The sequence below is a fragment of the Protopterus annectens genome, chromosome 1.part1 (genome assembly GCF_019279795.1).
Source record: "Protopterus annectens isolate FY-2018-M chromosome 1.part1, PAN1.0, whole genome shotgun sequence".
Taxonomy (NCBI): Eukaryota; Metazoa; Chordata; order Ceratodontiformes; family Protopteridae; genus Protopterus; species Protopterus annectens.
The window spans coordinates 1,198,778,881-1,198,793,239 of NC_056726.1; positions in this window are offsets into that span (position 1 = coordinate 1,198,778,881).

Genomic DNA, 14,359 nt, shown 5'->3' on the forward strand with positions numbered 1-14,359 from the left:
TAATCCGGTGAATAATATAAGAGATGATGTTTTGTTGGGTGAGTTTATCGATAATAAACCTTTTTCCGCTTGGGCGAGTTTATTGATAATAAAGTTTTGCAGTTCACATCAGTACAGTTACCTAAGGGAAATATTCCTCAAGTAATTGTTCACCATGCCAAGAAATACAGCACTAACCTAGCACTGTTATTTCTGGCCACATTTTACACTGGCAAGCAACCCTACAAATGGGTACTGAACCTGCAGGAAATAGTCATTGAGTAGTTGCTTCACCCTGAGAAAAGGAACAGCAGAAATCTACTGCTATGTATGCGGACCATTTCCTATTTAATCAAATTTGGTTTCAGACATAAGTTTAATACTGAATTCTCAGTTTTAAGTCTGTAATATACCAACCTACCTACATGATCTAGTTTTAACACCCTGCCAGAGGATGTGCATCCCCCCTTATAATCAACCTTCCACAGCCAATATAGTATCGATGTTTCCCCCCAATGCAGTCACCTATCTAGTAAAACTACCTTCATTAAATAAGCTTATATTAATATATGTCATCCTTCTGCTATTCTCTCCTCTACTTTCACTTTCAGCCCATTTTCAATTATTTTTTCCTGTCATCACCCACTGCTTACTTCTCTATTTCTCAATCCCTTTATCCTTTTCCTTGTAAATATAAAATATTTTGCTAACAACATTCTTCTGTCTGCTGTTCCTTTTACTGTTGGTGACTAACTGACATTCTAATGCAGAAATGCACTCATTCTTACTTCCCTGTTTAGTAAAAACCTGACTAACAACACTGTTTAAATAATCACAGGTTAAAAATCAGACAAAACATACTCTTATAAAGTATATACTCTGACATTCCCCCTGAAGCAGGAAACAAAATAAAATTAATTTTTTTAAACTGATTGTTTTGTAACACTTTCATATAGCATCAGACTTACCTTTTCTGTGTAGTGCATGTTCCATTTGCTTTTATTATGCCTGGCCTCATGCCGCTCTCCTACCATACCCCCAATTTTGACCCACTCACTCCATCTCTATCTTTATATTGTCTTAACTCTACCCTCTACCCTCCAACAACCTTTCACCACTCAACACCTTCAGCAATTTAGCCAGTCAAGTTTGAACTTTTGGTAAGGGAAAATGAAAGGAAGATAAATGTTCTTAAAACCAATGTTGATGTATTAAATGATATAATTAACAATTATTTGTGCTTTAATTCTAAAATTAATGAGTATAGAGTAATTTTTGTAAATATTGTTAAAGTTATTCTATCAAAAATAAGAAGGCTAAGAAACTTAACAGGGACAGCAATGATTATGATAGAGGTACTGCATACCCCCTTCCCAACTTAAACAGGGTGCCTAACCAGGATGATGTTGTGAATACTGTTATAATTGAAGACAATGGGGTTGATGACATTAAGGATGATACCACTAACAATGAGCAGGGTGCCCCTTTAGGAGAACCCTTGAGGAAGTCTGAATGCTTATTGAATCAAAGGCAACAGGGGGGACAGTACACTACACAGAGAATGGACAACATGAACTATCAGGACTCCTACCCATGGAAGGGGAGACCCCAGTGAGGGAGGGGGAGGGCAGCGACAAGATGGTAGACACTTATGATATTATTAACACAGAAAGTGATCTAAATAAGGTTGTTAGTAATAAAAGTGGTGATTTTAAAATATGCAATCTGAGTACAGCTGTTATCACACAGCAATGGGCTAAATTATTTCAGAAAGGACTGAATTTCATCCCTGTGAGAAGACCAAGAAAAGAGAATTCCCTACTTGAGTTCAAGTTGTATGGAAATTAAATATAAGGCTTTATTTTGATACAGATATACAGTTTAGACCAACAGAGATATGTAGAAAAGCTAGTACATTTAATCCACCCCTGAATTCTATATTACAGTTTTATGAGAGTCTTTGTATTGCACAGATTAGACAGATTTTTTACGACAAAGTAATTTCTACCCTAGTAATTTAACAGTAGATGAGCAGAATTTATTATTTAGTATTGTGGGTGACAAAAGTATTAGATTAATGAAACTGGATAAGGGGGTGGCTTGGTAGCAATTGACCAAGAGGTATGCATACAGAAGATGTTAACACATTTGTATAGTGACACCTATGAGGAACTATCTATTAACCAACTTAATATTGCATATAGAAACAGACATACTTACTAATCTTTTACTTGATAATCAAATCACTTTGGCTGAGTTGAACTATATGCAACAGGATAATCCATGTACCCCTACTATATTTGTTATACCCAAGATCCATAAATCTACCACGGACCCCCCAAGACCCATTGTGGATGCAAAGGCATCAAAGACATTCTCCATGGTGAAGTTCATTGATTTGAATTTGAAAGATGTAATAAAAATTGTTCCCAAATACTACAGGATTCCTGGGAGTGTCTTAAAAAAATACAAAATGATTTATTTTCACCACAATAGATGTTAAAGATCTATTCACGGTTATTCCTCATGATGATGGCATCATGATGTTTTATGATTTTTTTATGTAAGCATTCTAACATTAGACATTCTAGGATACTGATGTATAAAACTGTGATGGACCTTATACTCAAAAAAAAAATTATTCTTTTTGAAGGCCAGCTTTTTAAACAAAAAATGAGGGTGGCTATGGGGGCGTCATGTTCACCCTTATTTTCAAATATTGTACTTGCAGAATGAGAAACGTTTATGGTGTTCAGGTCAGAATTATTTAGATATTGCAAATTCTATGGGCGTTACCTGGATGATATTATCATGCTGTGGGAAGGTACATATGAGCTATTACAACAATTTTTTGAATTTTTGAATTTGAGTACACAGTTTTTACAATTCACAATGGAAACAAATGATGACAGGGTTCACTTCTTGGACATCACCATTGGTAAAGATAAGGTCAAACATATGTTTGCATCTACATTATACAGAAAGCCGACCTATTCAAACACACTTTTACATTTTGGTAGTGCGCACCCAGTGCTCCAAAAAAGATCTTTGGTGAAAGGGCAAGGAGTTAGGTTAGTGAGGATGGTCAGTGACAATTAACTTTTTTTGAAAGAAATCAATATATTAAAAGACATGTTACAGAGATGAGGTTACCCGATACACTTTATAGAACCAATATTCCATGAAATTATCAAAAAGAGATTTAAAGGATATTTTTTCCCATTATTGGGGAAAGTAGTTATTGAAGAAAGTAATGGAATGGAGGGTCTTCCTGATATTAACACAAGAAAATCTTATCAGAATGCCATGGTATTAACCTTTAACCGACTTTATAGGAGAATAAAGGAGGTCATTAACCATAACTGGGTACTTTTTGATACAGACCAGCAATGTAAAAGTAAATTAGGAGACAAGCCATTAGTTGTGTATAAAAGGAATATGTCATTTAAAAATCTTCTTGAAGTTAACACAACTAGAGATATGAAAGGCAGAATGAGGAAATACGGTCATTGCACCCAATGCCCTTATATTCTTGAGAATGAGCCCCTTTGTATACAAGGGTATGGTAGGATTTTCTTGAAGCAAAAACTTAATTGTGCTAGCAGATGTTTAATTTACGTAGCTATTTGTCAACAGTGTCAACATTTCTACATAGGGAAAACTATTAATAGCCTAAACAAACTGATTTGTCAACATCTGTATGACATTAGGAAAAATAATGTCACAAATGACATTATATAAGCACATTATGGAGCATCGTCACCATCATTTCAAATTTAGTGCCCTAGAACAAGAAGGAAATAAGGAGACAGGGGGCCCGACAGTTATTTATCTTGAATATAGGGAATTAATGTGGCAACTTAGATGCAATGCCACACAACCCCCTGGGCTCAATGAAACTGTTTCAATTACCAGCTATTTAAAATTAAAAGCTGAGTTTCATATGTAAAAGTTAGTATATGGCTTATTGTAACAGTTAATAACTTGAGGCATGTCCATTATTTATTCTAGAATATATATACTTTCTTGTTATTTCTAAATTGATTAGTAGAGTGTATAAATTTTAATAGCATTTTTTGTATTAGTTTTATTGTCACAATATGAATTTATAATGTGTGACGTACAGGTCAAGTTTAATAATATATTGTTTGCTGTCCTTCATTTTAGTGCAACTGTAGTTTTAAATAAGCATTTTATTAATTGGCTAGGTATTCTATTATGAAGTCACATGACTGGAGGCTTTTTATTTAAATCATTTTTGTATGGAGTGTTTTTTTATTCTGAAGAAGTCACTGGTCAACAGCTGACGAAAGCGCTAAATAAAGTGTGTTTTGGATCCCATCTGTGAGCCATACTGCTGTTATTTTGCTTATCATTTTTGCTTGTTCGTTTTGGTTTATAGTTGCAAGTATAGAAAACTCTTGGAACAAACTTATGTTGTTTAGGATTGAGTGCAGGAATGGTTAAGGGCAAGTGAATTTAAACCAAAAGACGAAAGCTTAATAATGGGGGCCCAAGATAGTGAACTACATAGGTGCTGGTTTACAAAGTTCCTTGGACATGTGGTAGAAGTGGTTAATTTTTTTATTCTTAAAAGCCGACAATGTCGAATCCGGCATTGTCAACACGAGAATAGCGAAAGTGCAGAATGTCGAACGGGTAAACGGGAATCTCCATAAGGGGAGATTTCTGTTTACTTCAATGCAGTGCAGTCTCGGAGTTGGTATATTTAAGTAGCGGGGGATGTGGGGGATGCAGGGGGACTTGCCTCCCTTGCCTATACCCTTCAGATTTTCTTTTTTTTTTTTTTTTCTGGACATTCAAAATTTTAATGGTTCGATCATTAAAGGTCGACCTTTAGGGATTCGAACCATTAAACTTTCGATGTTCTAAAAATAGATAAATGTAGGTTTTGTGAAACAGAATTGGAAATGGTCACACATATTGTTCTTGGTTGTGATATTCTAAAAGTAGAAGGAATGTTTACTGAAAGACATTATATAAAAGTGGCACTGATCATTGAAATTGCTACTCCCAGTGACTATAGTGCCTTATGTACAGAGAGACACAATGTCATAAAATACCAGGATTTGCAGGCAGAAATGAGGGGGATGTGGAAGAAGGATACCCAGATAGTTCCAATACGAGTAGGAGAAATGGGTCTTATGAAAAAGAATTTACAATCTTACATAGATATGTTACTGATACATGTAACTCTGTACAAATTGCAGAAGGAGCCATTGCTGGGCACACTGCAGGTGCTTTGATAAGCACATCTGGCTAACATCAAAGATTGAAACAATACTAATTTCATGAAGTTTAATCATACTTAGACTTAAGAATGCAGTCCATTCCTTTCATGGTATTAGAATCCCAAAATATTTGGAGAAATTGAAACAGGTAGAACTATTACTCATCAGGTTAAAATACATGAAAATAAAATAACCTGCAACCTCTTAAAAGTCTACCAACAGTCATTAATTAACACATTAAAATCAATAAACTGATCTCCTTTAATAAAAACTCCCCTATTAAATGCGGCAGTCAACACATTTAACATGTTAATGTATTGTGATGGAGCTTTTCTCCATGAGCGTCCTCTGAAAACAGGCTTTGCACAGTCAGATTTTCCTGGTCAACAAAGGCATATAAACAATAAATAAACAATAAATAACTAACTAACTAAATAAATAAATAAACACATTATTTCTAAGTACCCTTAATAGCTTTGCTTCCCACTTTAAAAAATGTTCAAAAGCAATCACTGTCCTTGACTATCTAAAGAAGCTAAGAATCTGATCTTTAATAGAGACAAAGCATGGAAACAATGGCAGAAACATAAAACAAACTAATAACCTTGAAATTTTCGTACAACTTTGTAATCAGTTAAAAAAGAGAAACAATGATAAGAAACAATTTTACATGCTGCTGCAAACCAGACATAACCCTAAGAAATGTTGGTCTTCAGTTAACACCCTCTTACGTTGTGGCTTAAAAAAGAACCCAGTCTATCTCCTGACAGCTCCCCCTAAAACTGCAAACCTATTCGATACCTACTTTATAAAAAGTATCTCTACCCTAATGAAAAACTTACCTTCTTCCCCCAGTCCATCCCATTAATCATCTTCTAATCCTCTTCCCACTAACACACATCTCCCATTTCCATCTACTTCTAGCCACTCTAAAACCAGTCAACCCAGTCCTTCCTTTATTTTAAAACCACACCATAACAACACCATAAAGACCTATTACTTAAGCACAAACCTTGTTACTCATCTGGTGACACAGTCCCTCCAGAACACCTTAGATTAGCTGCTGAAGCCTTAGTCAACCAATTGGTATCCTAATTAATAGATGTATACTTGAGACTTATGTCCCCCTCCCCATAGAAAGAGCCCTATATCATCCCCCTCCATGAAGGTGGCAGCTCAACGGATGTAACTAATGTTTAATGTATTACAGTATTGTACCCTCTCTCAAAAATCTTAGAGAAGTGCATTCACAAACAACTACTCCACTACCTTCTTCAGAATCAACTTTTAACCCACACTCACCGTTGTTTTTGACCTACATAAAGCATGACCATTATCTTACCGTCCTTTATGAAAATTAAAAATAAATTCAGGGACTAAGAAAAATGTGTTTCCTCTTTCGTAATTGATCTATCTAAAGCTTTTGGCACTGTCTCTCACTCTAAACACTTGCACAAACAACCCAGCAGTGGTCTTTCCTGTATCTCATGTAATTTTTTCCTTAACTACTTATCCAATAAACAGCAATCAGTAAAATGGCAAATCTCCATTTCTCCATGTCTACCCCACACCACTGCTGTCCCAGAAGGCTCTATTCTTGATCCACTCCTTTTCGACATTTTAATCAGCAACCTACATACATCATCCTGCAAGCTTCTCTCATCCAGAATGCAGGTAACTCTACACTTGTATGCTCCTTGATTAACCTGTCAGGTTTGCAGCAAATTACCCAGGAAGCCAAAACTTTTGTTGGGAACTGGATTACTAATGAACAATTTCTCCTAAACACAAAGCAAGCCAAGCTACTCTTATTGACCCCAGAAGTGTACTAAGAATACAAACCCAAACTCCTGACATTCATCTAATAAAATAGAAGTGGTCTCCTACACAAAACTCTTAGAAATGACAATAGATGACAATCTCAAATGTGACCTTCATGCTCAAAACATTATCAAAAAACTCACTAAAAACAAGGAATGGTCTACAAGCTTAAAAAAAAAGTTCTAATCAACTCCAGCAAAGCCACCTTTGCAACCACATACCTCTTAACTTCACTCCTATATGGGGCAGCTGTCTTTACCAACATACAAGCCTCTCAAATGTGAAGAATGGTCTGCAAAATGATTGGCAGTGGAACCTTTATGGTGTTGAAATGCCAGCCCAGTGCCCAACCTTCCACAGAAGGCACACACACACACACACACCCCTAGGCCTAAGTTAGAGTGTCCAATCCACCTGCAGCATGTCTTTGGGTTGTGGGAGGAAACTGGAGCGAGACTCACAGAGTGGACATGCAGACTCCACACAGAAGGTACCCCAACCAAGAATCGAACTAGAGAACTTCTAGCTGTGAGGTGCCAACACTAACCACTGCACTACTGCAGCCACACTGAAGTCTGCTATAATAAAGCTGTTAAATTTACAGCAAATGCAGTTCATTATAGCTATCACTGCACAGCAATCAAGACATTTCACTGGCTAGAAATTCCACATCATCTAACTTACATACAACTGCTTACTACTTGTAACATGATATCCAAACCATTGGCCTGCCCTGCCCTTAGTACCATTTTACATAGCTACCACCCTAACAGACCCCTCTGATCTGATGACAAATGACAACTTGCCATTCATAGACCCAATAAATCCCCAGGATATAGCCTTTACTCTTACTCTGTTGACAAAAGCTGTCCATCAGATCTGGCTCCAACCATTGCACCTTCAAACTTTCTATAAAAGAACATTTATCTGAATCCTGGTTCTGCTTTTGTTCTAAATCGGTTTAAATCTTCACCCCCTGCACCAGTGTTTCTTTTCTACACTCATCATTTTTTCTTCATCTCTGTTTGCATTAGTAATCCAGAGTCTGTAACTAGTAAGTCAAGTATGTGTTCTTCTTGAAAACATATGCTTTGCCTTCAATGCTCAAGTTAATTGTAGTGTCAAACTTTATTTAGGTTCATAGGTTAGTACTAAGCTAACTGCTCTTGTGAGCCATTTTAAGCCTAGCTAATGATCCCTTGTGAGACACAAACCCTGCACCTTGCGTTTGTAAGGCAAACACCTTAACCATTAGGCTACCCTCCCAAAGCAAAACATATACATTTACCATCCACACTAGATGTTAACTGGCCACAGAATTTATGCTGTTTTTTGAGGAGCAACAGTTTAATTACAACTAATTGAAACTTTTATAATTGCAGTTTCACAGTACCAGTAATCATTACATTATTTTATTTTGGTGGCAGTCTGTTAGAATGCTAAAGGATTTAAAAGAAAAGTATGATGAGAGTCTTACAGGGTCCAGACAGCCATTTACCTATTCCGGAAAGCATTTCACAGTTGCCGACAGCACCACATTTCATGTGCAAAGGCTTAAAAATAACTGTTAGTTTCACAGTATTTATCTGTCATTCCTTCCACAAATTCAGCCTCCTGAAAGTAGTCATGCCCGTCTTTGTGGACAAAAAATATAGAAGCAGACCAATTCATAACTTTCAACCAACTTCAGCATGTTACTTAAATTAAAAGGTGCATTTTGGTCCTTCCTTTGTGGTAACTATTCTTTATTTCTTAACAGTACTGATTAATATAAGCATTTGTAAGACAGCCCCCAGCTACCCAAAGCACCCAATGTTCACTACATGTGCTGTTTCTGGGTATAGGTATATTCAGATATAGCAAAACCCTGCCGTCACTACTTCATAAGGTTAAAAGAAAGCAGAAAGAACAGCAGCAGAGGAGATGAAGCCAAGCTTGCAGATCACATGGCATTCTGAAAGGTTTGTGCGTTAGCAACCAATAGCTTTTCTATTTTTCTTAAGCTTCCTGCATCAGTTCTACATTCATTTCTTCTGCCTCTTACAATGGAGTTATCCAGCTCATGGGATGAGCTGTGCTGCTCAAAGCATTAAAATTACTAGGTCAACACCACTGCCGTCAGGATTTCTTGCAATAGCTGTTTCAAGACAGACCAGGCACCCAAAGTTTAGTTATCTCCACTGTTGTAGACTCCTACTGACTTCCTGCATTTGGTATGAAAACCTTGACTCTTCCAAATCAGAGATTTTTTTTTTCTTTTTTTTTGAAATCACAAGAGCCAGGTTAGTCTGGAAATTTGTTCACAGCTATTGTCAGAAAACCAGCAGGAACACGCAATATACAAAGCAGTGTTCCTTACAGAACTTTTTATCATTAACTTAGAAATCAATCTAGTCATTCCAATAAAATCTGCAGTAAACAATGTTTTTCTCTACAATCTTAATAAAACTCTTTGGTTTTCAGATTCCAACAAGGGCACACGCCAAAAATGTATGATGTTACTTCTGATGATATACAACAAACTTCAACACCTTTGCATGCCCAGAATATAGGCACATCACTGCCTCTGACCACAACTTTTCTCTGTTGGAGGCTGTCAATGAAGCAGTAAAGCTAGAGTTACTGCAGCAGAAAAGTGCATTTACAACTAAGGAATTATCATTTATTTAAAATGGATATACTAAGAGGAAAACTGGCATGTCTATAAAAGCCTGTTTCTAGCTTTGTTGGGAGTCCGATATCTACTAGAAACTGTGATGTGTTGCTTCCTGAGCAACAATATGCCACACACACAAATTTAATGGAAAAAAATCCAGACAGTGGTAAAAAGCATAACAAAAACAGACACCTTTGGATGGCTTAACTGTTCCACGATTGTTTGGCAAAGCCTTTTTCAAGGCTCATTCAGTTCAGTGAGTATCTCTCTCAGTCTATTAAAAGCCCTCTCCTTCTAGGCAGCCACAGTAAAGACCCAGCAAAGCAGTGGTTGTGAGAACCTGTACAGCTGATCTCTCAAGCGCAAACCCATAATGAGAGCTGTCACAACATTGTCCTGGTTATGTGTAATGAAGCAAGTGCTTTATAAGGACTATATTTTTTAGCCTTGCTTCTGGAAGTTGCTTTTTTGCAATCTGCAGCAAGAAATAGGCTGTATTTGATTCAAGTACTGTTTCTCAATATTAGATAAAACCCAGAGACCTACCAGTAAATAGTTCGGTCTCATACTATGTACATTACATTAACATTCACACGACCATGTAAACCATCCTACTGAAAGGTAATAGATTTCCCTTTCAACCAGCGCAGGCATTAAAGCCAAACCCAGTATTAAAGTACCATGTAGCAAGTTACATCTTTACTAGAAAGTTATATAATAAAAGTACCCTCTTGTTGGATTGTTTACAAAAGTCTAACTATGTCTCATTACTACATTGTCTGATACAGCTGTGTCATGCTTGATTGTCAATTAGTAGACCTTTTGCTTTACTCTGTATACAGTAATCTTAGATAACTGTATATCAAATAAAACATAGCACAGTGTATCCTTCCTATTCCATGGGGAATTCTGTTCCATATTTACTGTATTTGCACAAGTGCCTGCACATCTGTCATTGAATCTTTGTTAATTTGCTTATTTTTGGAATTATTTTGAAATTTTGCATCTGAAGCTTTTCTGTATGATTGAATATTTATTTGTATGTTTGCCTGTTTTTGCCATTGTTCTTTTGAAATTTTGTTCTTGGAGCTTTTTTCCGCAGGCCTCTGCTGAAATGGGTATTTTCAATCCAGTTGGACTTTCTCAATAAAAATATCAATAAATAATTATAATTCATTTTAGTTAATTAATTAATTAATTAATTAATTCATTCATTCATTCATTCATTCATTCATTCATTCATTCATTCATTCATTAAATACCTGTACATGGTACTGAAGGCCTTACGTCTAAATATGCAGTGCAGACAGACTGGCCCTCATTCAGGGCTTTACTAACCCCTTTCAAAGAAACTAAGTATATTTAATAAACAGGATCTATGTTTTACAAAATCAAAGTTATTAAGATCCAGCGTCTGAAGGTTGCCTGTGCCATCAGTCATCAATATATTCAATACTTGTGTAATGGAATGCATCCTTACAGACTATCTAGACAAAGCCACTGTCATTTATGGGTCTATAGATGCCTGGGCCAGTAGTAAATCTACCTATATGCAATGGCACAGCTATTCTCCAAACCTCTGAGACAGAACAATTTCTGAGGTTAAGATTCACGAGGTCTAGTAGCAGCTGAGCTAAACTGTAGTTTTCATTGATCATAAGTTGGCCATGGATGTTATTCTGGTCCAGGGAGTTAGTGCCCTTTCTTTTATACATGACTGACAAGACTAGATCTAGACATATTAAGGGAGGGAGGAAAGGGGCTACAGTATATGAAGTGAAATTATAAATGGATCAAATGTGCAGTGTCTAACACTGAAGAGTGACATCTGATGTTCTGTCAAAAAAAAAAAAAAGTAGGCAAGACAGATGAAACTTTTAGTTAACCTGGTCAATGTGAATGCTGGAAGGAAGGTTAAAGATATGGAATTCTTAGGGCTATAAAAGAAGGATTCATTTCTTTGAACCCTAAAGGGTTCATCCAGTCCCAGATATGCACTGAGGCTTGCAATCATTCCTTTTATTTATATGTTGCTTTGCATTTGTTGCAGTGAAAGTCTGATTGGGCCTTGCAACACCCCTTTTCAGTAGAGGTTTGGAGAGAAAAGCTCTAACACTATTTACAAGTAAATAGTAAAGCAAATTACAGAACACATTTTAAAGCACAGAGTAGCAGGCATTCCCAAAATAATTTACGTCAGTCAGTAATGCAAACACTGTCAGTTTCTACAGGAATCAGTACCTGAAAATGCAAGGCTATACATTGTAAAACTAATTCAACCATACAGGGGTGAGAAAGACTCCATTAGTATTAATATTCTGCATAGACTGAGGAGGCAGTTCTTGGTTGTGCTTAAAGAGAGCATTGTAGTAAAGAGTTTCATGGAAATGGTGGTGAACAAGGCTGTCATAAAAAATAGCCAGGTGTGGTAGAACAGTGGCATAGCCAAACTTAGAGTGCAGATAATTTTTAAAGTTAGAAGAGTTTTTAATTTGCCTGAAAGAAAGAAGAGTCCGGTTCTTCAGTTTGACCACATTATGGGTGAAGAGTGTATCTCCATGTGAGTTATGAGCCTTGTATTGATAAGCCGGGATTTTCTTTCTTAGGAACGCAGTTCTCTGGTGGGGAAGTACCAGCTGAACACTGGTGCTAGGTGGGGGATTTCTGAGTGCTGGTAGAGTGGGCAAGTTAATTTTAAGCCACTCAAATAATTTAAGATGCAGTATTTTAAGATCCTAGCTGAAATGATTTTTTTTGTAATGCAATATAAAACTGAAACTTTCCTGTGCTGTACCCTCAGACTAAAACATAAATCTTGTTTATTGCTTTTGAAGTAGAAAGTTAATGTTGAGAATATGGGCAAAACTGAAGAAATTGTCAAAATGAGTAGCCTTTACTCTAGCTTAGAAGAAAAAATAAATAATTAAAAACACCTTCATAATTTTCTAGTTTTAAAATCGTTTGACTCACAACACAAAATCCATCTCTTCTTTAAGAATACCTGGCAGAAATGGCGTACTGTTTTTGACATAAAAATCTTCTGTGTAACATGACAGTCTTAGCAGACCAAATGACTTTGATTTCTTTGTTTAAATTACTTACTAACTCTTCTTAGTTTATTAGAGCACAACCATAAAATAAATTTGACACACTTCAGTGTGTTTTTCAGTGCTTTTGTTATACATTGTCATATATTAAGTTTGCCATACATTGTCATATTATTCAGTTTGTCGTGTATAAAACATTAAAATCTATCTCAGAAGTAAATGATTCGTACTGACAAAGACAATATATGTTTGCAGAATGTGTATAAAGTGCACCAGTTATTTTCAGCTGTTAAATGGTAGCTAGACTTGAAAGGGAATATACTGTTTATCCTCACAGTAATTCCTCTCTGCAAAATACATCCACAGTGTACACTTTGATTGGATAGCACTGTCAGCATAAGGTGAAGCAAATTCACCTTCTAAGTCCTTGCATGAGTCATGCACCAGCAAGACAAATTTCTTCTACCTTAAGTAACTCATGCTAAGAACTTTCAAGCAATGTTTAGTCTCTAAAGGGGGCCCTTCTGCTCTTTACATTGCATTTCGACAGATATAGTTTGTACTTCCTCTCCTATTTTTCTCCTTCTGCGTATCACCACCTTCATCATAACCATTAATTTTAAGATTCCTGATTCCTCTTCTTCTTCTGCTGCATGCTTGACACCATTGTCTTGGCTTGCAGGATGCGTTGCAACCTGCTTGATGAATTTGTAAACCAAGCCATATTTCTGATGAGAAAGTGCAGATCAATACTTGCAAATGTCAGCACAAGACAGGAAAAAATTAAACACATGCCTCTGACTCTCACCTAAAAAAAAAATGAAATTAAATGTAACACAAAAATAAAATCTTGCTTCACATCTGTACATTAAATTCATGACTGATGGCAACATCATTACATTTTCTTCTTCATTTACTTTAAATTATGACCTCATTTAAACTTCATCACTTGTGAGGTCACTCAAAGCAGAACCAGAGCAATGCAACAGAATCTCAGAAATAGGTTGGTCTTACATAGCACGTTGCTTATTTTTTGGAATAGTTGTGTCTCCAGACCCATCCATGCACACACACCCATATGCACACACATATACACGCGTGTATTTGCATACGATATGTGCATGTACTGTATTTGTCTGTGTATGCATCTTTATGGAGGCTACAAGACTCAACTATCTAACTTAAGCATCACCAAAGAGTGATTATAGAAGGGGTGAATGTAAAGTCTATGGCTACAGCTGGAACTGAGCAATGATTTGGTGGCTCCTTTGTCATTGTCTTAATTTTTTTGCCTGACTGAATTATTTGATATATTTGCTGACTTTGTTTGCTATTTTCTCATCTGTTCTGAAACTGGTTTTCTCCCTCCCACCCATCCTATCTTATGTCTATATCATAAAATCGCAAACTGAAAATATTGAATGCTCACAAGAGCGAAAATGCCGAAACTCGAATTCTGTATTGGGGGGTGCCTCCCGCTAAATATATAGTTCAACTCTGAGATCGCACTATAGTGAGGAAAGGGCAAATATCCCAATCTTCCCTGTATTGTGATCTCAAAAAATGACCCTCCACATTTCAGCACTTTCATTGTTGTGCCGTTC